This window comes from Diceros bicornis, chromosome 15 (assembly GCF_020826845.1).
Source record: "Diceros bicornis minor isolate mBicDic1 chromosome 15, mDicBic1.mat.cur, whole genome shotgun sequence".
Lineage (NCBI taxonomy): Eukaryota > Metazoa > Chordata > Mammalia > Perissodactyla > Rhinocerotidae > Diceros > Diceros bicornis.
Genome location: NC_080754.1, coordinates 66489376 through 66515489, shown reverse-complemented (window position 1 = coordinate 66515489; position 26114 = coordinate 66489376). Strand labels below are relative to the sequence as shown.

General features: G+C 39.3%; 1 long non-coding RNA gene across 1 annotated transcript in view; it reads right to left on the bottom strand.

Annotated features, from left to right (window-relative positions):
• LOC131415032 (uncharacterized) overlaps positions 1-26114 on the bottom strand; it is a 55193-nt gene that overhangs the window by 11868 nt on the left and 17211 nt on the right. The window contains exon 2 of the long non-coding RNA XR_009222303.1: positions 4827-4889. This is a non-coding gene — a long non-coding RNA (uncharacterized LOC131415032). The remainder of the gene's footprint in view (positions 1-4826; positions 4890-26114) is intronic.

Below are 26114 nucleotides of genomic sequence, written 5' to 3'. Positions count from 1 at the left end.
TGAAGGATATTTTTGCTGGATAGAGTATTCTTGGCTGAAAGTTTTTGTCTTTTAGTATTTTGAATATATCATTCCAGTCTCTTCTAGCCTGAAAAGTTTCTGTTGAGAAATCCGCTGAGAGCCTGATGGGAGTTCCTTTGTACGTTATTTTTTGTTTTTGTCTAGCTGCCCTTAATATTGTTTCTTTGTCGTTGACCCTGGCTAGCCTTACCACTAGGTGTCGTGGTGAAGGCCTTTGTCTGTTAATATATATAGGAGTCCTGTTGGCTTCGCTTACTGGTATTTCCTGCTCCTTCCCCAGATTTGGGAAATTTTCAGCTATTATTTCCTTGAATAGGCTCTCTGTTCCTCTTTCCCTCTCCTCTCCCTCAGGAATACCTATAATTCTTATGTTACATTTTCTAATAGAGTCCGATATTTCTCGGAGTCTTTCTTCATTTCTTTTTAGTCTTAGTTCTCTCTCTTCTTCCATCTGGAGTATATCTGTATTCCTATCCTCTAAAGTACTAATTCTTTCCTCCATATTGTCAGCTCTGTTCTTTAAAGATTCCAGATTCTCCTTTATCTCCTCCATTGTGTTCTTCATCTCCATCAGCCCTGATAGGTTTTTCTTTATGATTTCAATCTCTTTTGTGAAGAAACTCCTAATCTCATTGAATTGTTTGTCTGTGTTGTCTCGTATTTCGTTGAGTGTTTTTATGATAGCTATTTTGAAATCTCTGTCATTTAGTTTATGGATTTCTGTGTCTTCGGGGTTGATTTCTGGGTGCTTGTCATTTTGTTTCTGGTCTGGTGATTTCATATATTTTTGCATTGTGGTTCCTGTGTTGGTTTTGATTTTCCTCATCCTGGAAGTCTCTGGTTGCACTTTCCACCTGCCGCCACTGTGTGGTGGTGAAGGGCTGTGTAGTCTAAGCCCCCTGCGCTCTGCCCCAGTTTTTCTGCTGCGATCCGCAGTTTTGTTTTGTTTTGTTTTGTTTCTTTTCCCCACTGCGATCCACGGGTCCAGTCCAATTTATTCAGGTCTGCCTCGGACCGCTAGATCTGGTCGAGCTGCAGACTCCGGGTTGTGGGGAGGGGGGAGCTCTCTCTTTTGCCCTCTGGGTCCCTGACATGGGAGGCTTCTCGTTTGCCCCTCTTTATCCGCTCTCTGGGTTGCTCAGATGTTGATGGTAGCCCTGTGGCTCCTCTGAGCCCTCTGTGCGGGAGTTTCCCACTGGCTGAGAGCGCCCGAAGAGCTACAGTTTCCCGCCGAGGGCCGCCCCTCCCCCCTCTCTGGGAGCCGTGCGGACCGGGTCGCTGATCTGATGGGGAGGGAGCGGAGTTCTCCTTACCTCTCCCCACTACCTCCGGGGGCCCAGCACGTTCCGCTCTCAGATGTGCGGCAGTGTGGATCCCTCCGCTCCAGCTTTTGACTGTCTGGGATTCCGTTGTTTGTCTGTGGCTGTTACTTTTGTTGTATTTTGTGGGGGAAGAATTCACGGGAAAGCTCACTCCGCCATGATGCTGACGTCACTCCAAGACTGTAATCTTTTCTGATTGATTTGGCCATTGGGCAGCATGCATGATACCCGTGGACTCACCAATTCCATTCTAGGACTCCAGCCTACAAAAATACTCACCTACTTCACAAAGGTATGTGTACATGGGTATTTGATGCAATGCTATTTGTAACAGAAAAAAAATCAAAAATAACCTAAGACTGGAAAGTTTAAATAAATTATGGACCACTTGCACACACACAAAATCTCCAGTGAAATGAATGATGCTTGAGATTCTGAGATTTGCTTTAAAATAATCCAGGAGGGGGCAGACAGGAAAGAAGGTACCAATGACATAGGAATGGCCATAAATATGTAGGAAATGGCATACACATAAGAAATAGGAATGGCCTTATAACACAAAGGTTGAAGCTTAGTGATGGGTACATAAGGCTTCATTATATGATTTCCTCTACTTTTGTATGTTTGAAATTTTACAGAATGAAAAGTTAATAAATTACCAAACAAATACAGAAGTAAATAACATCAAGACTAGACCCTGGGTAAAAAATTAAGTATCTAAATTTTTTTTTTTTTTTAATTTTTTGTTTATTGCAGTAACATTGGTTTATAACATTGTAAAAATTTCAGGTGTACATCATTGTACTTCTATTTCTGCATAGATTACATCATGTTCACCACCAAAATACTAATTACAACCCATCACCACACACATGTACCAAATTATCCCTTTCACCCTCCTCCCTCCCCCCTTCCCCTCTGGTAACCACCAATCCAATCTCTGTCCCTATGTGTTTGTTTATTGTTGTTATTATCTACTACTTAATTAAGTATCTAAATTTTGAAGAAAATAACTAACTAGTTAGGGTAGGCTCACTTGTTTTAATACATAGACCTTAAAAGAGAATCACTCAAACACAACAGAAGCTTATTTCTCTCTAACAAAATGGTTCAAGGGGGTGTTCCAGCCTGAAGGAGTAGAGGCTCTGCTCCATGAAGTCATTCAGGGTCTCAGCTGAACAGAGTTTCTGCCATCTTCAACATGTGGCTTCCAAGGTCACTCTGCTTGTCACCATCCTGGCCCAGGATTAAGAGGAAAAGAGCATAACAGCCATTCTCTTGAAAGCACAGTTCAGATGGGCAGGCACATGCTACTTCTGCTGCATTCCATTAACAAGAGCTTAACCACATGAAACAAACACTTAGCTGCAAAGGAGGCTGGGCATTGTGGCTCATGGCTGGACAGGCATGACCTAGTTACAGCCTTTGTGGAAGAAAGAAATAGCAAATTTTGGTGGAAAACTAGCTGACTTTGCCACAACAATCTAGTAGACTTAGCCATTAACACAGGCAGAGCCCAATTTATCATAAAGCATATGAAACTCAAACTTCCAGGCCTCTCACTGGCTCGGGCCTCTTCCAAGGCCCTATGAGGGACATGCATAAGTTACCAATGTCTGTATAACAAATTACTCCAAAACTTATTAGCTTAAAGGAATAACCTTATTATATCACAGAGTTTCTGAGTCTGGAATCTGGGAGGGGTTTCTTTGAGTGGTTCTGGCTCAGAATATCTCATGAGGTTGTAGTCAAGGCTGCAGTTATTTAAAGGCTTGACTAGGACTGGAGGATCCACTCTCAAAATGGCTCACTCATATGGCTGTGGGCTGGAGGCCTCGAGTTTCTCACTACATGACTCCTTTACAGGGCTGTCTGAGGGTTCTCATAACATGGTAGCTAGGGTCCCCAGAGTGAATGATCCAAAAGAGAAAGAAGTAGAAGTCACAATGTCTTTTATAACCTAGCCTCCAAAGTAACATCGCTTCTACTATATTCTATTGGTCTCACAGACCAATCCCAATACAATATGGGAGAGGAATTACACAAGGGCATGAATACCAGAAGACAGGGTTAATTGGGGGAAATCTTCATAATGGGAGGCTGGCTGCCACCAGTCCCCAGCAATGTGTTCACATGTTTTTGTAGCATTTTGCAAAAGTAAGATATTTTTAAATTCTTTTTCTTAATGAGCCACCCCCCACGAACTGTATAAGCTTTTGGCCCCACAAAATGTGAATCCTTTTCTTATATGACCTTACTTGACACTTTCAAAATCATTTTAGAACTTCCTGAAACTATTCCACAAACCAAAGTCATAATAACCAAATTCTGAAGGGAATGAAGTACTTTTTCAAAACGTGTTTGTTTTGATTACGGTTAATTTTATCTAGTTTGTGCACTACTGATTTATTATCCAAGCTAGAGGAGAAGTTAGGAGATCTGGATTCCAATCCAGATTTGACCTCTAACAAACTGAGTGACCTCTTTCATAAGATGCAGGCTGCTTTCTGGGCTGGCTTTTTTTGTCAGCAGTGAGGGGTTGCATTAATTCATCTATACAGGTGCTTCCATCAAGTTCTTTAAAAGTCTATGATTTCATGCTATGTCTCCCTATGCCATAAATTCCTCATCCCTAAAATGGGGATAACAGAATCTACTTCATAGAACTGTAGTGATGATTAAATGAGGTAGCCTACATACAGTGTGAGGAATACGCCTGGCAAGCATTGCATGCTCAATAAATATTAGCCATTCTTATTATTTTATGGCTGAAAACTAACCAACTCAAGAAGCCTATTTTGAATGCTTTTATACTATCATGGTAATTTCAATTTTCATCTCAGATGATTATGCAAATTTTTTTTAATTGTGAAATTTTTGTTGTACATTATTGCTTATCAGTCACCATATAAGTGCATCCCTCCACCCCTTGTGCCCACCCCTCACCCCCCTAGCCCCTGGTAACCACCAAACAGTTCTATCTGTCCATGTGTTGGTTTATCTTCCACATATGAGTGAAATCATGCACTGTTTGTCTTTCTCTTTCTGGCTTATTTCACTTAACATAATCCCCTCCAGGTCTATCCATGTTGTTGTAAATGGGTCAGATGATTATGTAAATTTTTATAAGTTGGTAAAAGATAATATGAAGAAATATCAAGGATGTGGAACAATTGGAACTCTCATACATTTATTGATGGGAGTATAAATTGGTATAATGACTTTGGTAAAATATTTGATAATATATCCACTTAAACTAAACTTATGCATATCCTATGATAATGCAAATCCTCTCCTGTCTATACACCTGACATAAATTAGTGCTTATGTCCCCCAAAAGACATACACAAGAGTATTCATAATAGCTTCATTCATAATAGCTCAAACTTGAAACAACCCAAATATCTTTCGACAGTAGATGGATAAAGTACAATATAGTCATACAATGGAATGAATACAGCAATGCAAAAGAACAAAACTCACCAACATGATGTTGAGTAAAAGAAGCCATTTCATTATGCAGAGTTCAAAATCAGGCAAACAAATCTGTGTTTAAGAAGAGATAAGAGGTCAGAAGCGATTACCTTTGAGAGGAGACTGATTGGAAGAGGGGGTGAGGAAGCCTTCTGGGGTGCTGGAAATGTTCTATATATTGATCTGAGTAGTGGTTACAGAGATGTATACATATGTAAAAAGTCAATCAAGCTTTAGATTTAAGATTTGTACATTTTATTGTAAGTTGTACCTCAATAAAACATTTTTTTTAAGTTGGTAAGAGTATAGAGAAACACACTGCTGGTATCATTGATGTAGGAAAAAAGGCTTGACTATGATGTAGATTTATGCAACTCTGTTTCATTTTAGCTAAATCTTTAACAATTATGGCCACTAGCCAGTAATTAGTGAACAATTAATTATTACTCCCCATCATATACTACCTTATTAACTGTGTCAACTGTTCACTCACTTCACAAAATTTAACTGCCAGGTACTCTGCTAGGTGACGGGGCCATTAATAATGAACAAAATAGACACAGCTGTTGCCTCCACAGAGCTAGGTGTATCAGGGCAAGACAGAAAAGCAACCAGGAGTTACAACTGCAGGTCTCAAATGTATTATTATGGGTAAGTAGAAGGCATTTCCCTGCTGTTGGAGAACAAAGCAGGGGCAATGAGCCAGAAGGGAAAGACTTGTTGAAGAAAATAATATCTAAGTTGAAATCAGTTCCTTTAGAGCAGAAATAGCATGCTGTTCCACAGGCCAAAGAAAGCATGGCATATTCTAGGACCTGAGAGGAGTTCAGTATGGCTGGATATCAAGTGTGCTGGAGAGGAAGCAAGGAGTGCAACAAATGATGCTATAGAAGCCGACCCATGGAAGACCCTGCAAGCCCTGTGAAGGGGGTTAAGATGTTATTCTACAGACAGGGAAAAGACATGACTTGGCATGTGTTCTGAATGTATTAGTCTGCCTTGAATGTGAAGAATGAACTAGAAGGAGGCAAGATTGGAGGAAGAGACTGGTTAGGAGGCTGTTGCAGTAAACTAGGCTGGAGTTGATGGTATCTAAAACTAAGGCAGTAGAGAAGAATTGAGAGATATTTGGAAAGTAGTAATGGTAGGACTTGAAGACTGGTTGGCTAAGCAAAGGAGAGTGATGAGTGAAGCTTGACACCTAGTTTCTGGCTTGAACAATCCTGTTGACAGTAATGCCACTTACCAGGATAGGGAATGCAATTAAGAAGTAGTTTTCTAGTTTGAGGGATTTTGATGAGGTGAGAGGAGGAAGCAAATGAGTTCTGTGTTTAAAGTCCTTAGGAGCCACAGAAACAGAGATATTCAGAATGCAGTTGGTGCTTAGGAGAGAGAACTGTCCTGAAGAAATAAATTTGGGAGTCAGCATTATAAAGAAATTCATTAAAGCCAGCCCTGGTGGTCTAGTGGTTAAGATCTAGTGCTCTCACCATGCCACCCAAGTGTGTTTCCCAATTAGGGACTCACACCATCCGTCTATCAGTTGTCACACTGTGGTGGGTGTGTGTTGCTGTGACGCTGAAATCTCCAACACTGGTATTTCAAATACCAGCAGGGTCCCTCAGGGTGGATAGGTTTCAGCGCAGCTTCCAGACTAAGACAGACAAGGAAGAAGGACCTGGCCACCCACTTCCCCCAAAACTGGCCATGAGAACCCTATGAATAACCGCAGAGCATTGTCTGATACAGCACCGGAAGGTGAGAGGATGGTGCAAAAAGACTGGGCAGGGTTCCGTTCTGCTATACACAAAGTCTCTAGGAGTCAGAATCACCTTGATGGCACTAACAACAATTAAAGTCATGGGAGTAGAGAAAATCTAAAATCACCCTTGAATAATATGTAGAGTGAGAAGAGAAACAGATTTGGTATAGAACACTGAGGAATACTCATCTTTAAATAATCAGCAGCAGACAGAAGGTCCCTCAAAGAATAGTGAAGAGAAACAGAGAAAAAGGAGGGAAACCAGAAGATCGTATATACAGAAGCAAAAAGAAGTGAGATTTTTTGAAAAATGTTAAGTGGGCAACAGGGTCAAATGCTGCCAGGAGGTTCCATCAGGGAAGTCTTGGTGATCTTAACAAAAGCAGTAGCACAGGAGGTAGATGCCAAATTTCAGTGGTTGAGGACTGAATGGGAGATGAGGGGGTTACTGTATCTGATTCTCAAACATCCACCCCCTCTCTGAAAGTGGAGAATCCTATTCCCCTTGCCAATGACTAGTTTAGAAATATATTAAAGTACTAATTTTAGACAACAGAGTTGTCTAAACTAAACTAAACTCACTAGTTTAAACTTTCAGAAAGGGATTTATTACAGAGTATTGGTTAGTTTCAGGATGTCTGGGAAGGCCAAGGAACCAAGCTTGGTTGTTGCATGTTGACAACACAGCCAGGAGAAAGGCCCAACCATATCATGGGAACTCTGTAGCAGGTCTGTCCTTGCTGCCATTATCTGCTGCTTGATACTCATGAATCCAGGATCTGGTCACTCGAACCTCTCTACAACAGCTGCAGCAGAAAAGTACGAAAGCATATCCATCTGTGCTCCCCAGAAGCACTGTGTGGCTTCTGCCTTGCGATGCTCACTCTGCCTGCCAAGACTGACAGGGGTGCATCTGCCTGGCAGAAAGCACGAGTAACCCTTGCTACACTTCAAATGAGTCTTGGAAATATAGTCTTTAGCTTTCCAGCTTCTAAAGCCCAGGAAGGCATACTACAATGGATTGAAAAGGTATGGAATGAGCCAGTCAGTAATATTTGTCGCTGTCCATCCCTCTGACTATTCAGCATCTGTTCATCCTTCTCCCCACACTTAAAATTACAAACCACAAATTGCAACAACAACATTGCCTCTCATAATGCAATTATTTCTTGTACAAAAGAAGTTACATTCATTCTCTCCCTTCAAGACACAGAATCTCATCAATAACTTCATTTATCTTTAGCTAATGTTTTTTCCTCCTCTGGTTAAGTCACAACTCAGTACTGATATTGTGAAATCTATGGACTAAATTGTGAAGTTAACCACAAACAAAAAGGGCAAGGAAAAAAAAACAGACCAAGGAAGAAGATAACGATAGCTACTCTAGGCCATGAGGCTGTATCTGGCATTTATAACTTTCTTCTACCACTACTTATTCTATGCTTCCTTTGCTATCAGCAGAAGCTTCAATGGTTGAAATCATTTACCTGATGAGATGACATAAACCTTCCTTCCTAAAAGGTCTGAGCCTTTTTGACTCTGAAATATAGATTCCTGAGGTTTTCCATTGGCTTTACCACTGGGCATAGTAGGAAGAGGAGGCAAAGGATTCCAACATGGTTCCTAGGTTCCAAACATGCTTCTCCTTGCCTTCATTGTATGGTAGAAATCCTATTTATCCTAAAATCAAAATCAAGCACCTCAGCCAAGACATGTAATTTCTCTCCTCCCTTGTTCATGAGGCATGAGGAATCCAAAAAGACCAGGCGTCAGTCTCAACCTCCAGCTCAATGTACCCACTTTTGTGTCTCCTGATGGACTCATTCCTCCCTTGGATAATTAGACTGTGAGACCAGCAGAGTTAAAAGTTGCAGGGACAAGAAGCAAAAATTTGGGGAGAGGGTCATTAGGTTTATCAGTGGGAGGTGTCACTTCTACTTCATATCCACTAGTTTCTGAAACCATGTATCATGGCCATGGAAGACATGCATTTACTGCATCCTGACCGATGGCATTACAACCTCACAAGGTGTTGTTTCCCAGCTAGTACCTTAACTGGGTCTCCCAAAGGGCTGTCTACCTTTCTAAAAGTCCCTCCACTTCTGGGCAATGAGATACATGGTAAGATCAGTGAATCTCAACAGTATTAGCTCAGTGCTTTAACTTCATTCACGAATAAACAAATTCCCTGGTCAGAAGCAATGGTTAATGGGATACCATTACAATGAATTAGGTAATTAGTAGAACTATAGATGATGATGCAGGTAAAAATTTGGCATGCAGGGAAAGTAAACCTATATCTATAGTAAATATATGTTTACAATGAGGAAAAATTGCTGCCCTCTCCACGATAGAAAGAGGCTTATGTAATCAATCTGCCACTAGTTGGCTGGTTGATATTCCAGGGCTGGGGGCTGGATCAGGGCTCAGATATTGGTCACTGCAGCAGGTATGTTACACACTCAGAAGTTGAAGTAGTGAGTCAGCCCCAGGGGTGAAGTTGATGTTGGACCTATGCATAATCTCCTTCCCTGCCACCATTTCAACCTTTTCAATGAGCCTATTGAGCAAACATTTAGAGACCTGGGAAAAGGCCTTTTGTTCACCTAATTATTGAGAATCTCCTCTGCAGGAGTGCTTGTCAAGCATCCTCACAGGACACAGTTATTCTCATACTCTGGGCACAATCCATAGATCTCCATCCATGCACTTCTTTCCCCATATCTCTTTGTTTCAGTCTTTCAATCTTGTTTTTTTCATGATCTGACTTAGCTCTGCCCAGGAATCAACATAAATCCACACCGCAGAACATCTTCCATAAAAAATACCATGAGATGGTCCTTCTAAAACTCACACATGTGCATCTGCTTGGCAGAAAGAAGCTTGTTACATGAAAAAACCTTGATGATTTCTTTTTTCCTGTGAAGAGGAGGCAAGGTCATCTGCTAAGAGTGACGAAGAAAGTGGCATAGTCAGACATTTGAGGAATTCAAAAGGTTTAAAATAGCCACACATCAGAGAGAGCTGACTTGGAAAACAAAGACATGATTTGGGGGATAGTTTTGAAGGTGTCAACTTACAGGCTTATGTGATTTTTCTCCAGAAGCCCTACTGTAAGCCACCAAGAAGCAAAAACTACCACAACAGACAAACGTAGCATTATACTGCAACCTCAAGACCATCCATTCACCTGTGCTTAAAAAGAATTGCTAGCTCACAAAATCAATTTACTGGTGATTTTTTTTTAGCTAAATCAGGGTTATTATTTAGATATGAGACTTTTAATAGTAGCTTTTGTCTAAAGCACAAGAATAATGTATAAAAATTATTTTTCCAAATAAGTATTATTTGGAATAATTATCTTTTAAAATATGTAAAATCAATTGGTAACAATATTTGCCTCTGGGAAGGGGAACTAGGTGGCTGAAAGACAAGAGTGGAGAGAAATTTACTTTTCACAAGATACCTCTTTGTAGCTTTCAAATTTATACCTATACATAAAAATACCCATGCAGTCCCTTGATGTGTCCAGCCTTTCCTGATATAAGTGCCCTTCTCTGAGAGGACAGGGATCTGTGCAACTGGCCTTCTGCCCATTAGGTCCACTCTATACCAAATGACACCTTTGGTGATATTCTAAGCCATTTCTCGACATCAGCTAATCAGACAGATATTTTCCAAAATCTATGTAGTGAGAATATGAATTACTTATTTTTTCCCTGTATTTTCCAAACTTTCTATAACACACACAGTCAGGAAAAAATGCATCATAAATATTTTGTCATGTACTCATTCATTTATCCATGTATTCACAAATTTTTATTGAATAGTAGTGTATGTGTATGTTTTCTAAAAACCCCTATGTGATGTGCTCTAGGAAATACAGAGCTAAAAGAGGCAGCCTCTAGTTACTTCAATCTTTTTTCAATGGGGAAGAATGTAAATAAGGAGCGATCCCTGACTTCCAGCTGTTTACAGACAGATATGCAGAAAAGTACCTAATAAAACAGAATGATGTAAAAGCTATATGTAACAATTATTGTACTATGGGAGTGAAGAAGAAGAAACAATTCATCCTGGGTATATCAGGAGAGGTTTCACTGAAAGGAACACAATTGAGCTAGGTTTTGAAAGGTGATTAGAATGTTAGAGTAGAAAAAGAGATGGAAAGTGCATTCAGGTTGAGGAAACAGCATGGGCAAAGGCATGGCAAGTCTGGAAAAATGGTCACCATCCAGTGAGATAAGAATACAGTGTGCATGGAAACACTTATGGGAGCAGGATGCTGAAAGGAATGGACAGATCATATTGCCTGAGGAATGCTGTGGGAAGCCACTGAGTGTAAAAAGGAAGGAACAAGTTCCACTCATGTTTAGGAAGCCATCATGTTTAGGCAGTGTGATAACACAAAGATCACAGGCTTTGAAGTTAAGCAGACCTAAATTTGAATCCTGTATTATACTCACTAGCAATGTCATTTGGGGCAAGTTGTTTAACATCTCTGTTTCTCGATTTCATCATGTCAGACAAGAGCTGACAAATAAGTTGACACTCAACACTGGCATGGCACATAGTAGAGGCTAAATGAATCATAAGTATTATTCTTTTTATGGTAACGTGGAGGGTGTATTAACAACGTAGGATATTGGATAAATGGGCTAGTTCAGGGACTGATGTGGAGACTAGGTGAGAGGTGATGAGGGCCCAAAATAAGTAATGACTGTGAGAATAGAAATGACAGAACATAAGATATTGGCATCTAGTGGGTGGAGGCCAAGGATCCCACAATGTACAGGATAGCCTTCAACAACAAAGGATTATCTGGCCCAAAATGTCAGTAGTGCCAAGGGTTGAGGAACCCTGTATTAATGGAAAGAGATCAGAGAACAAGTTGTGTGACGTTTACTCAAAAGTTTTTTAAATTATGAAATATGTAAAACACACTTAAAATATAATAAACACTCATACACTTACTACCAAAATTTAAGAGATATTCATAACATGGCTCTTCCACATCAATGAGAAAGAAGTGGAGCCATGAGTCTGGATAATCCTTGAGGAACACTCTAGCCCTCTATGACTGGGAATCAGTTGTATCTGACGGAAGAGGACTTAAATACCTTCAGGTAAAGGCCCTTTGTTCCTCCTTTACAGAACTTTAAAGTGGAACGTTTCTGAAAGGAATAACTTATTAAGTAAAGAGTAATAATTTTCTCTTTGGCTCATTAAGCAATATTAATGAATAACATTAGGATAGCATAATATCTGGAAAAGAAAGAAAAATTGCAATATGCTCTGATGAAAACTTTCAATAAATGCGGCATAATGTTTCCTGGGGACTTTGCTTAAATGGATTCAGACAGGAGAACTCATTCTGGTCTTACAAGCCCCTCACAGTTCTATCAAAATCCAACACTGATGAAAGAGTCAGTCTTAGTATGGGCATGCCCCCCCAAGTCTGTATATTCTACTATGCATGTGATTTCTCCCATAAAATGCCACAAATATAAATCATAAAAACGGTGACTCCTTTAGGGTTTTAGTGAACACTAATGTTTATGAGATAACTTATTGTGCTAGGAAATGTTCTAGGTGCTTGGAATACAATGTGAACAAAAACAGGTGAGGTCTCTGCTCTCATGGAGCTATAATAGTGGGAAAGATGGACACTGAATGAATAATTGAACAAATAACCATATAATTATTACTGATGATAGGGACAAGAATAGAGTGCTTTGAGAAAAATATAACAGGGGAATCCAATTTAGCCTGCAGGATCAGGATTGAAGGAAGAGTGACATTCAAGCTATGATCTGAAGAATGGGTTTCCACACCAAGAGGTGGAGAAAGGACAGGGCAGCAGAGGAAACAACAAGTAAGAAGGCTCTGAGATGGGAAGGGTTTGAGGTGCACTGAAAGAGGAGGGAAGCCAATATGGCTGGGGCATGGTGACCAAGGGCTCAAAATGTCAGTAGCAATCATGTAGGACCTGATAGGCCATGCTAAGGAGTTTTACATTTTATCTTATGAGCAATGAGAAGCTACTGAAAGATTTTAAGCAGAGAAATGACTGCTATGGTCTGAATGTTTGTGTACCCTCCCAAATTCATATGTTGAAACCTAACCCCCGAAGATGATGGTATTAAGAGGTAGGGCCTTTGGGAGTTCATTAGGTCATGAGCGCAGAGCCCTCACGTATGGAATTAGTGCTCTTACAAAACAGCCTCCAGAGAGATCCCTAGCCCTTCAATCATGTGAGGACACAGGGAGAAGGCGCTGGCTGTGAACAAGGAATAGGATTCTCAGACACTGAATCTGCTGGCACCTTGATCTTGGACTTCCCAGCCTCCAGAACTGTTAGCAATAAATTTCTGTTATTTATAAGCCACCCAGTCTGTGGTATTTTGTTATAGCAGCCCAAACAGACTAAGACAAGTGACATAAAGTGATCTCCCTTTAAACCATCACTCTCATACCTATTGAGGATTGGACTGGATTGGAGAAACAGCAAGTGTGGACAAGCAGCAGCCAGTGAGAAAGTTTTCACAGTTGTCCAGAGGGATACAATGGTGGCTAGGACCAGGGCAATGACAATGGAGATGGAGAGAAGTAACAAAATTCAACAAATATTTTGAAGGTAGAAAAGTCACTTATTGGAAGTGAAGTACAGGGAGATGGAATTTTCAAGCATGACAACCAGGTTTCTGGCATGAGCAACTGGGTGCACAGAGTTACCATTTACTGATAAAAAGAACAACCAGATAGCAATAGATTTGGGGAGAAGTTCAAAAGTCTTCAATTAAAAGATGTAAGATGCTCCCTCCTCTTGCCTATGGTAATAATAATAAAAATAATAAAAGATTGTAGTGATTAGGTAACAATTGAACCACATGATTTTTGCTTTTCAATATAAAATATGCCTTAAGAGTTGGGAGGTAGGGGGCGGCCCCATGGCGTAGTGGTTAAGTGCATGCACTCCGCTGCTGGTGGCCCGGGTTCGGATCCTGGGTGTGCACTGATGCACCACTTGTCAGGCCATGCTGTGGCAGCGTCCCATGTATAGTGGAGGAAGATGGGCATGGGTGTTAGCTCAGAGCCAGTCTTCCTCAGCAAAAAGAGGAGGATTGACATGGATGTTAGCTCAGGGCTGATCTTCTGCACAAAAAAAAAAAAAAAAAAGACTTGGGAGGTAGAACATACATGCCATAGAAGCAGACCATACTACAAAGCAACCTTTGGACTTTTTCTTCAATTTATTTCTGAACGGAAATGCTAATGACACTATCTTAGTTTAGCAATATTCCCCATAAGGAACTCTAGCAAGTTAGTATTAGCCAAAGCAAGTACCCCCAGTTGACTAATCTTACCCTCGCTGATGTAGTAGCTACCAGAAAGTGAAACCTTTGGAACTAGGACAAAACAACTCTTTCAGAGTTTGAAGAACACAAATAAAAATCAAGAGTGACCAAACATTCCTTTTCTGAATATAACAGAAGAACATTTCTGAGTTCTCATCCAATTACGTGAGGATAGCAGGCAACTGTTTCTCTAAGCAAGAATAAAGCTTATTCTGCCAACATTATTATTTTGTTTCACTGCCAAGGTGTTGTCCAGATTGTGAATATTTCTGTATTAACATTTCATAAATTGATTTGTTCAAGTGTGTTTTGCTTTTCCATGTTGGTTGGCCTCTCAAGTCAAACATTGTGAAGCTGCTAGAAAAGGCACTGTGTCGTATCCAACTTTGAGCCATAGTGGATACTCAATGAATGTTTGCTGGATAAAGAAATGAATGTGTAATAGGCAGTACGCTCTTCGACATTGGTCCTAGCAGCATCTTTTCAAACACCATGTCTCATCAGACAAGGGAAACAAAAGAAAACATAAACAAATGGGGCTACATCAAACTAAAAAGCTCCTGCCCAGCAAAGGAAACCATCGACAAAATGAAAAGACAACCGAACAGCTCAGAGAAGATATTTGCAAACCATATATCTGATAAGGGGTTAATATCCAAAGTATATAAAGAACTCACACATCACAACAACAAGGAAACAAACAACTCAATTAAAAAAGTGGGCAAAAGATCTGAACAGACATTTTTACAAAGAAGATATACAGATGGCCAACAGGCACATGAAAAAATGTTCAACATCACTATTCATTAGGGAAATGCAAATCAAAACTATAATGAGATATCACCTAATGCCCGTCAGAATGGCTACAATTAACAAGACAAGAAATAACAAGTGTTGGAGAGGATGTGGAGAAAAGGTAACCCTCATACACTGCTGGTGGGAATGTAAACTGGTGTAGCCACTATGGAAAATAGTATGGAGATGCCTCAAAAAATTAAGAATAGAACTACCATATGATCCAGCTATTCCACTGATAGATATTTATCCAAGAAACATGAAAACACGAATGCATAAAGATATATGCATCCAATGTTCATTGCAGCATTATTCACAACAGCCAAGACTTGGAAACAACCTAAGTCCCCATCAAGGGATGAATGGATAAAGAAGATGTAGTATATATACACAATGGAATACTACTCAGCTATTAAAAAAAGATGAAGATCAGAGTAACATCAGCATCATGGTGGAGTGAGCTGTTCCTGTAGCCTCTCCCATCTAAGATACAACAAAAGGGACATTCATTAACAAACAGAAGACATCTACACAGCACAACAGACGTTGGAGCGATCCATGCAGCCATACGTCTGAAGGTGGGGGTACTGGATCCCCAGGAAGCAATGGAAGGAGATAAGCAGATCTCCTCCCTCTCCCCAGTGGCAGCAATCTAGGGTGTGGGACCTCATGCAGTGGCCAGCACGCAACTCTGAGAGGAGAGGGGGAAAAGGTAGCCCTCTGAGGGAAAGTGTTCATTCTTGGAGTTGCTTCCCAGCCCACAGGAATGCTCCACACCGAGGTGGCTCAATCACTGTGGGGATGCCCCCACCAAGCTGAGCAGCCCAGGCATGCTGCCAGTTAGTGCAGAGCAAGAGGGTGGGCAGGAAGAAAGTGCCCCTTCCCGACATCCTCCCTGGTGCACCAGCTTAGCTAGTCAGTCAGGGCAGGGGATCTGCACCAGAGCACCTGTACCTGTGTGTGTGAAGCAGTGGTGGCCAGCAGGCAAACACAGATGGGCCCTGTCAGCACAGATTCCAAAAGATGGGCACAACTGCCAGAAGATGTGGCAGGCTCAGAAAACACAGCTCCAGTCCCCCACAGTGGTGGCAGGTCGAATGTGAGACCAGATACTACCACTATTCACCAGCAAAGGTCCACCACATCAAAGAGTATGATGAAATACATTTTTCAGACCAGAAGGAAAATGACAAGTGTCCAGAAACCAATACTGAAGTCAAAGAAATTTACAATCTAAATGACAGAGAATTCAAAACAGTTATCATAAACAAACTCAATGAGTTACAATAAAACTCAGAAAGACAGTTCAATGAACTCAGGAATAAAATTAATGAGCAGAAGGAATCCTTCACAAAAGAGATTGAAACTCTAAAAGAAAACCAAACAGAAATCCTGGAAATGAAGAACACAATGAATGAGATAAAAGACTATCTAGAATCCTTAAAAAACAGAGCTGAGGGGCTGGCCCTGTGGCGTAGCAGTTAAGTGCACACGCTCTGCTGCTGGTGGCCCGGGTTCGGATCCCGGGTGCGCACCGATGCACTGCTTGTCAGGCCATGCTGTGGTGGCGTCCCACATAAAGTGGAGGAAGATGGGCATGGATGTTAGCCCAGGGCCAGTATTCCTCAGCAAAACGAGGAGGATTGGCATGGACGTTAGCTCAGGGCTGATCTTCCTCACAAAAACAAAAACAAAAAACAGAGCGGACATTAAGGAGGACAGAATTAGTAATTTAGAGGACAAAAATTTAGAAATGCTTCAGATGGAGGAGAAGAGAGAACTACAATTAAAAAGAAATGAAGAAATCCTCCAAGAAATATCTGACTCAATTAGGAAATGCAACATAAGGATTATAAGTATTCCAGCAGGAGAAGAGAGGGAAAAAGGAGCAAAGACCTTGTTTAAAGAAATAATAGCTGAGAACTTCCCAAACCTGAGGGAGGAGCTGGAATTACATGTAAATAAAACCAATAGAACTCCTAATTATATCAATGTAAAAAGACCTTCTCCAAGGCATATATTGGTAAAAGTGGCAAAAGTCAATGACAAAGAAAAAATATTAAGGGTAGAAAGGCAGAAGAAAATAACCTACAAAGGAACCCCTACCAGGATTTCAGCAGATTTCTCAGCAGAAACCTTACAGGCTAGGAGACAGTGGAATGATAATATTCAAAATACTGAAAGACAAAAACTTTCAGCCAAAAATACTCTATCCAGTGAAACTATCCTTCAGATATGATGGAGAAATAAAAACTTTCTGAAATAAACAAAAGCTGAGGGAGGTCTTTGCCAGAAGACACCCCCTACAAGAAATGATCAAGAAGGCCCTAATACCTGCAAAAAAAAGAAAGGTTTACAAAGCCTTAAGCAAGGAGATAAATAGACAGACAAAACCAGAAAATTGCAGCTCTCTATCAGAACAAGTTAGCAAACAATTTTAACATTAAACATAAAGGGAAGGAAAGCATCAAAAGTAACTATAATCACTTCACTTTAATCACAAACTCACAACACAAAACAGAATAAGTTGTGACAACAATAACTTAGACAAGGAAGAGGAGTGGGATGGAACCTGCTTAGGCTAAGGAGATAAGAGGCTCTCAGAAAGTGGGCTATCTCATCTACGAGATCTTTTATATAAACTCACAGTAACCACTAAACAAAAAAAAAATCAGAACAGAGACACAAAAGATAAAATAAAGAGAAAAGCATCATAGAAAATCACCAAACTGAAATGGCAGTCAGAAATACATGGGATGAGAAACAAGGGAAATACAGAACAACTGGAAAACAAGAGATAAAATGGCAGTATTAAGCCCTCATATATCAGCAATCACTCTAAATGTAAATGGATTGAATTCTCCAATCAAAAGACACAGAGTGGCAGGATGGATTAAAAAACAAGACCCAATAATAGGCTGCCTTGACGAAACACAACTCACCTCTAAAGACAAACACAGGCTTAAAGTGAAGGGATGGAAGATGATACTCCAAGTCAATGGCAAACAATTGCCATTGTTGCTATCCTTATATCAGACAAAGTAGACATTAAGATAAAAAAGACAATGAGAGGGGCCAGCCCTGTGGCATAGCAGTTAAGTGCACGCACTCTGCTGCTGGCGGCCCGGGTTTGGATCCTGGGCACACACCAATGCACCACATGTTAGGCCATGCTGTGGCGGCATGCCATATAAAGTAGGGGAAGATAGGCACAGATGTTAGCCCCAGGGCCAGTCTTCCTCAACAAAAAGAGGAGGATTGGCATGGATGTTAGCTCAGGGCTGATCTTCCTCACCAAAAAAAACAAAAAAGACAATGAGAGACAAAGAGGGGCAGTATATAATGATAAAAAAGACATTCCACCAAGAGGAGATAACACTTATGAATACATATGCACCTAACACAGAAGCACCAAAGTACATAAAGCAACTATTAACAGATCAAAAGGGAGAAATTGACAGCAACACAATAATAGTAGGGGACCTCAACACCCCACTTACATCAATGGATAGATCATCCAGGCAGAAAGTCAACAAGGAAACAGTGGAATTGAATGAAAAACTAGACCAGACAGACTTAATAGATATATAAAGAACACTCAATTCAAAAACAGCAGAATCGACATTCTTCTCAGTGCACATGGAACATTCTCAAAGAGAGACCATATGATGGGAAAAAAGGCAAGTCTCAATAAATTTAAGAAGGCTGAAACCATACGAAGCATCTTTTCTAACCATAATGCTATGAAACTAGAAATCAACTACAAGAAAAAAACTGGGAAAGTCACAAATATGTGGAGAGTACATAACATGCTACTGAACAACCAATGGATCAATGAAGAAATTAAAAGAGAAATCAAAAACTACCTGGAGACAAATAAAAATGAAAATACATCATACCAACCCACGTAGGATGCAGCAAAACCTGTCCTAAGAGGGAAATTCATAGCAATACAGGCCCACCTTAAGGAACAAGAGGGGCCAGCCCCAGGGCTTAGCAGTTAAGTGCGCACGCTCTGCTACTGGCGGCCCGGGTTCGGATCCTGGGCACGCACCGACGCACCGCTTCTCCGGCCATGCTGAGGCCGCGTCCCACATACAGCAACTAGAAGGATGTGCAGCTATGACATACAACTATCTACTGGGGCTTTGGGGGGGATAAAAAAAGGAGGAGGAGTGGCCATAGATGTTAGCTCAGAGCTGGTCTTCCTCAGCAAAAAGAGGAGGATTAGCATGGATGTTAGCTCAGGGCTGATCTTCCTCACAAAAAAAAAAAAAATTAAAAAAATTAAAAAAAAAACTGTTAATAATAAAAAAAAAAGGAACAAGAAAAATCTCAAGTAATTAATCTTAAACTACACCTATCAGAGCTAGAAAAAGAAAAAGGCCCAAAGTCAGCAAAAGGAGGGAAATAATAAAATTTAGAGCAGAAATAAATGAAATAGAAATCCTTCCCAAAAAAAAAAAACAAACAAAACAGTAGAAAGGATCAATGAAACTAAGAGCTGGTTCTTTGAGAGGATAAACAAAATTGACAAACCCTTAGCCAGACTCACTAAGAAAAAAAGAGAAATGGCCAAATAAAATTAGAAATGAAAGAGGAGAAATTACAACAGATACCACAGAAATGTAAAGGATTACAAGGGAATACTATGAAAAACTATATGCCAACAAATTGGACAATCTAGAAGAAATGGATAAATTCTTAGACTCATACAACCTCCCAAAACTCATTCAAGAAGAAATAGAGAATCTGAATAGACCAATCACAAGTAAAGAGATTGAAATAGTAATGAAAAACCTCCCAAAAAACAAAAGTCCAGAACCAGATGGCTTCTCTGGAGAATTCTACCAAACATTCAAAGAAGATTTAATACCTATCCTTCTCAAACTATTCCAAAAAATTGAAGAAGACAGAATGCTTCCTAACTCATTCTATGAGGCCAACATTACATTGATAGCAAAACCAGGCAAGGACAATACAAAGAAGGAAAATTACAGGCCAACATCGCTGATGAACATAGATGCAAAGATCCTCAACAAAATATTGGCAAATTGAATACAGCGAGACATTAAAAGGATCATAAATCATGATCAAGTGAGATTTATACCAGGGATGCAGGGATGGTTCAACATCCACAAATCAATCAATGTGATAAACCACATTAACAAAATGAGGAATAAAATTCACGTGATCATCTCAATAGATGTGGAGAAAGCATTTGACAAGATCTAAAATCCATTTATGATAAAACTCTCAATAAAATGGGGATAGAAGGAAAGTACCTCAACATAATAAGGGCCATATATGGCTAACCAACAGCCAACATCATACTCAACTGTGAAAAACTGAAAGCCATCCCTCTGAGAACAGGAATAAGACAAGGATGCCCACTCTCACCACTCCTTTTCAACATAGTACTGGAGGTTTGGCCAGAGCAATTAGGCAAGAAAAAAAGATAAAAGGTATCCAAATTGCTAAGGAAGAAGTCAAACTCTTACTGTTTACAGCTGACATGATTCTATATATAGATAACTCTAAAGAATCCATCAGAAAACTATTAGAAATAATCATGTGGAAATAAATATTTATCCTAACTAAAAAAGAAAAAAAAAATAATCAACACCTACAGCAAAATAAACTTACAAAAATCAGTTGCATCTCTATACTCTAATAACTAACAGAAAGAGAAGTCAAGAATACAATCCCATTTACAATTGCAACAAAAAGAATAAAATATCTGGGAATAAATTTAACCAAGGAGGTGAAAGACCTAGACACTGAAAACTATAAGACATGACTGAAAGAAATCAAAGAAGATATAAAGAAATGGAAAGACATTCCATGCTCAAGGATTGGAAGCATAAACATAGTTAAAATATCCATACTACCTAAAGTAATCTACAGATTCAGTGAAATCCCAATCAGAATCCCAATGACATTCTTCACAGAAATAGAACAAAGAATCCCAAAATTCATACGGAACAACAAAAGACCCCAAATACCTAAAGCAATCTTGAGGAAAAAAAGAACAAAGCTGGAGGCATCACAATCCCTGACTTCAAAATATACTACAAAGCTATAATAATCAAAACAGCATGGTCCTGGTACAAAAACAGACACACGGATCAATGGAACAGAATTGAAAGCCCAGAAATAAAACCACACATCTAAGGACAGCTAATCTTCAACAAAGGAGCTAAGAACATAAAATGGAGAAAGGAAAGTCTCCTCAATAAATGGTGTTGGGAAAACTGGACAGCCACATGCAAAACAGTGAAAGTAGACCATTATCTTTCGCCATACACAAAAATTAACTCAAAATGGATTAAAGACTTGAAGGTAAGACTTGAAACCATAAAACTCCTAGAAGAAAATACAGGCAGTACACTCTTTGACATCAGTCTTAGCAGCATCATTTCAAATACCATGCCTACTTAGGCAAGTGAAACAAAAGAAAAAATAAACAAGTGGGACTACGTCAGACTAAGAAGCTTCTGCAAGGCAAAGGGAGCCAGGAACAAAATGAAAAGACAACCCACCAGCTGGGAGAAAATATTTGCAAATCATATATCTGACAAGGGGTTAATCCCCAAAATATATAAAGAACTCAACAACAAACAACCCGATCAAAAAAGGGGCAGAGGATATGAACAGACATTTCTCCAAAGAAGATATACAGAAGGCCAACAGACAGACGAAAAGATGTTCAACATCACTAATTATTAGGGAAATACAAATCAAAACCACAATGAGATATCACCTTACATCTGTCAGAATGGCTACAATTACGAAGATAAAAAATAACATATGTTGGCAAGGATGTGGAGAAAAGGGAATCAACCCTCATGCACTGCTGGTGAGAATGCAAAATGGTGCAGCCACTGTGGAAAACAGTATGGAGATTTTTCAAAAAATTAAAAATAGAAATACCATTGGATCCAGCTAGCCCACTATTGGGTATTTATCCAAAGATCTTGAAATTAACAATTCAAAGAGATTTATGCACCCCTATGTTCACTGCAGCATTATTCACAATAACCAATACGTGGAAGCAACCCAAATGCCCATCAACTGATGAATGGATAAAGAAGATGTGGTTTATATATACAATGGAATACTACTCAGCCATAAAAAGACAAAATTGTCCCATTTGCAACAACACGGATGGACCCTGAGGATATGATGTTAAGGGAAATAAGCGAGACAGAGAAAGACAAACACCGCATGATTTCACTCATGTGGGAGATCAAGACAAAGAGAATACATTACTGGTTACCAGAGGGGAAGGGAGTTGGGGGGTGGGCAAAAGGGGTAAAGGGTCACATATATATCATGACTGATAAATAATAATGTACACCTAAAATTTCACAATCTTATAAACTATTATGACTTCAATAAAATTTAAAAATAAATAAAAAACGATGAAATCTTGCCATTTATGACAACATGGATGGATCTTGAGGGTATTATGCTAAATGAAATAAGCCAGACGGAGAAAGTCAAATACCATATGATCTCACTCATAAGTAGAAGATAAAAACAACAACAAGAAACAAGCACACAGATACAGAGAATAGATTGGTGGTTACCAGAGGGGAAGCGGGGAGGGAGGAGGGTAAAAGCGGTGACAGGGCACGTGTGTATGGTGACGGATGGTAGCTTTTGGATGGTGAATATGATGTAGTCTACACAGAAACTGAAATATAATGATGTACACCTGGAACTTATGTTATAAACCAATGTTACCTCAATAAAACAATTAAATAAATAAATTTAAAAAAATGAATGTTTATTGTGTGGATTGTAAAATGCAGTTACGATCAATAATGGCTCTAAAAAATCCAGAAATATGACAGGTCAATTCAATATAGATAAATGTTAAGATAAATGCATTGGAAGACAATAAGTCAGATCATACTAATGAAATATTAGGTTCTGAGTTATCAAAATACAATCAAAAAAACCTGGAACATAACTTATTTACAGAAAATATCTATTCTATGTTCTCTCTAGGGTTGCAGCTTAATGCAATCAACCGTAAAGGGAGACTACACTCACTATGATTTTAGAAATGTAGTATTCAGATATCAAAGACAAGCAGGTATTGACCATGAAAAGACAAGGAATTTCTTATGTGGAAAAAAAAATCAAACAGCAGTGAATAAAAAGACAAACATTTACAATTAGGTTTATAAATATAGAAAATGGGTTTATCTTGTAAGACATCTACCTCTTTGGAAACTCCCATTAAAGATAACAATTACTTTATACAGACATTGAGGGAAGAGGTATTTTCCAGAAACTATAAATTAAAATGAAATTCTTTAAAATCTCTGATTAATGTTTCACTTACTACCATTTGTTTCCATAGTTTGGTTTCTTTAGCATGGTTAAATTGTAACCTGAGTGGTACCTATTCAATGATCCACAACAAGACATTCTAATTTTTATTGTGCAATCATTTATAAACCTGGATCATATCCACTTTGTATGTAAGCAACACCAATGATGACTCTTAGGAAACCAATGCTATGTGGTTCTTTCCAACAGTGCTGAGGAATATAGCCCAATATGCTGTTTTGTTAAGTCTTTAAAGACTAGGATTGGGGCCGGCCCAGTGGCGCAAGTGGTTAAGTATGCACACTCCACTTCTGCGGCCCAGGGTTCGCCGGTTCGGATCCCGGGCATGCACCAATGCACTGCTTCTCACGCCATGCTGTGGTGGAATCCCATATAAAGTAGAGGAAGACGGGCACAGATGTTAGCTCAGGGCCAATGTTCCTCAGCAAAAAAGAGGAGGATCAGCATCGGATGTTAGCTCAGGGCTGATCTTCCTCATCAAAAAAAAAAGACTAAGATTGAGTTGCAAAAGGATTAATTCACGACCTGCTCATCAACCTTAGCTTCAGAAACTGTTGCCTTTTTCAGAGGGAGTCTTGAAGATTGGGGAGCAGATCTGCGAGGAAGATTTGTTTTTCACTGGATAACCTCCTACTGTGTGATTGTCTTTATCTATTTTTACCACATGTATGTATTCTCTTACAATAACTATGAACCACACACACACACACACACAAATATGAAGTTAGCTACATTAAAATAAAACTACATAAGTCGTTTTTTGTATTTGCCTTGGGATAGTCAGTGCTTTCCCCAAAGTTCCATAAAACTTACTGATATTCTTACTATAAAATTCTCTATTATATTATGTAAAAACAAAGCAGAACCTCTACATAGTCAACAGGAACAAGTTAATTCTCTGTATTCCCAGTGTCATGATGCCAAAAATAAACTGGACTCTTCAAAATTCAGATCTCTTTTTAATCAAATATTTTGCTCCAATAACTTTCTGTTAAACTTGCTCACAAGAAATACAATAGGCTGAGACAAAGAAATTGTCTCTCATTTCTTAACTTCCAAGCTCCAATGAATGTGCCATGAGCAGTGAAAATGCACTAAAAAAAAAACAAAAAAAAAGGCAGAGAATCTGGCCAAGTCATGACAGCATTTAGTCTAGGTAAGAGAGGACTGGCTGTGTAGCGCACTGACGTGCAGGGGTGAGGAGCAAAGCAGGCAGAGTTCACTTGGGGTCCAGGGTCCAAGTTCACCCCAGATATTAGCTCTAGATAAACTAACTAATGTTATCTGTGCTCATCCGTGGCTCAGTTGTACTAGTAAATTAACTGATTAATGAATAATGGGCAAAGAGATCTAGGTCACCTCCATTTCCTTTCTTGGTGAGGTGGGCCTATTTAGGACTCTTAAGTCCAGATCCAAAATTGTTTTGGAGAAGTCCAAATCAGAACTTAGGACTCCTCTGTTTACCAAAATCTGGTTTAAAAAAACTTTTTTTTCTGTCTCACCTCTCTGTTGGTTTAAAGAAATGGAAACAGTTACGGAAAATTTAAAAATAATTTCCTGACAATCCTTTTTCCTTTAAGACTTTTCAACATTCATTTAACTTGATGGTTTTGTGCAAAAAATTTTAAGGGTAGGAAAGTTTTCCAGGATAATCTACAATAGAATACATAAACTCTGCACATAGTCTAAATATCTTTCCAATTTGCCTTACTATTTCATATTTGTGGTTTTTCAACCCGTGTGGCATAGGCTTGACCTATGTACTAGAGTTTGGAAAACTGACCACCACGATTTGAATATACTGAGTCTACACCTATCCACCTCCAGTGTACACATTCACACATGTGTGCACACAGCGGGGGCTGCGTCACTACATCTCAGATTGTACCCTATTTCATTACAGTGCCTTCTCACAGCAAAACAACTCATCCACCAACCCAACAGATCTTACCAAATTTAATTTTCTTGGGTTGTATTAGGAAAACAATAGTCATATTCAACACATTTTTTTAAAACTACACATGCTCTTCCCCCCTGAGAATGATTGTTCTAAGTTTACCATTCAATTCTTCTGCTAACAGCACCTTTTTCTTAAACCTATTCCTTACACCTTTATGATGGCAAAATTCCAATTTATAATAATGCAATGTGATATTACAAAAGATTGCCATAATAAATTTTGGCTGAGTTTCTATATAATATCTCTATAATATATTGACATTTGCTGCCACTTATTAAATTCACTTTTATGGTTTTGGCTTCCAAAAAAATTTTTATTTGCTTTTCACAAAATCATATTTAATGTAGTGAGGCACCACAGTCTTGGGGCTGAAACCACAAGGCCTGAGACTTAAATTCTAATTCTCTACTGAAGCAGCCAGAAAATTATAAAATAAAATTTTCATATTTTATTTAAAATAATCATCTTTACTGAAATCACTCAACATTTATTTAAAAATCTTTTAAAGCCACTGTTGAAAGTAAAGAACCCCAGCACTTGTGTTAGCAAAGCTGGCGGCAGCTGCCGCGGGGCTGCGGCGTGTCCTCGTGCACACCCCAGAGCCAGGCTCCTGAGCAGGAACCTCCACTCGGCTGCGTCAATTTCTAATTCTTTCCTGAGTTCTGTCACTTCCTTTTTAAATTCTATTTTGCTTTTTCATTTCTTACATAATTTTCTTAATGTACTTACCTCATTTTGAAATAATATGGTGCTTCGGATCTGTGTTTTGAGTATGTCTTTCTGGCATGATTTTATTGTCTGTATGGATGTTATTTTAAAACACCTTATTCTTGCTCCTTACAATATCTTCATATGGCATCAGACCTTGATATTTTTCTGTTGCTCATTTTTATGTGAATTTAGTTTTCCTGAACTTTAAGAAGGAAGCTTAGTTCAGATTTTATACCTTCGGTTGTTAAAAATATGGCAGCTTGCTTTTAGACATTTCCTGACTGTTCCCCTCTCCCACATTAGTCTGGACCTTCTCTGTCCTTCTTCACTCTCCCTGTCCTGCTGAA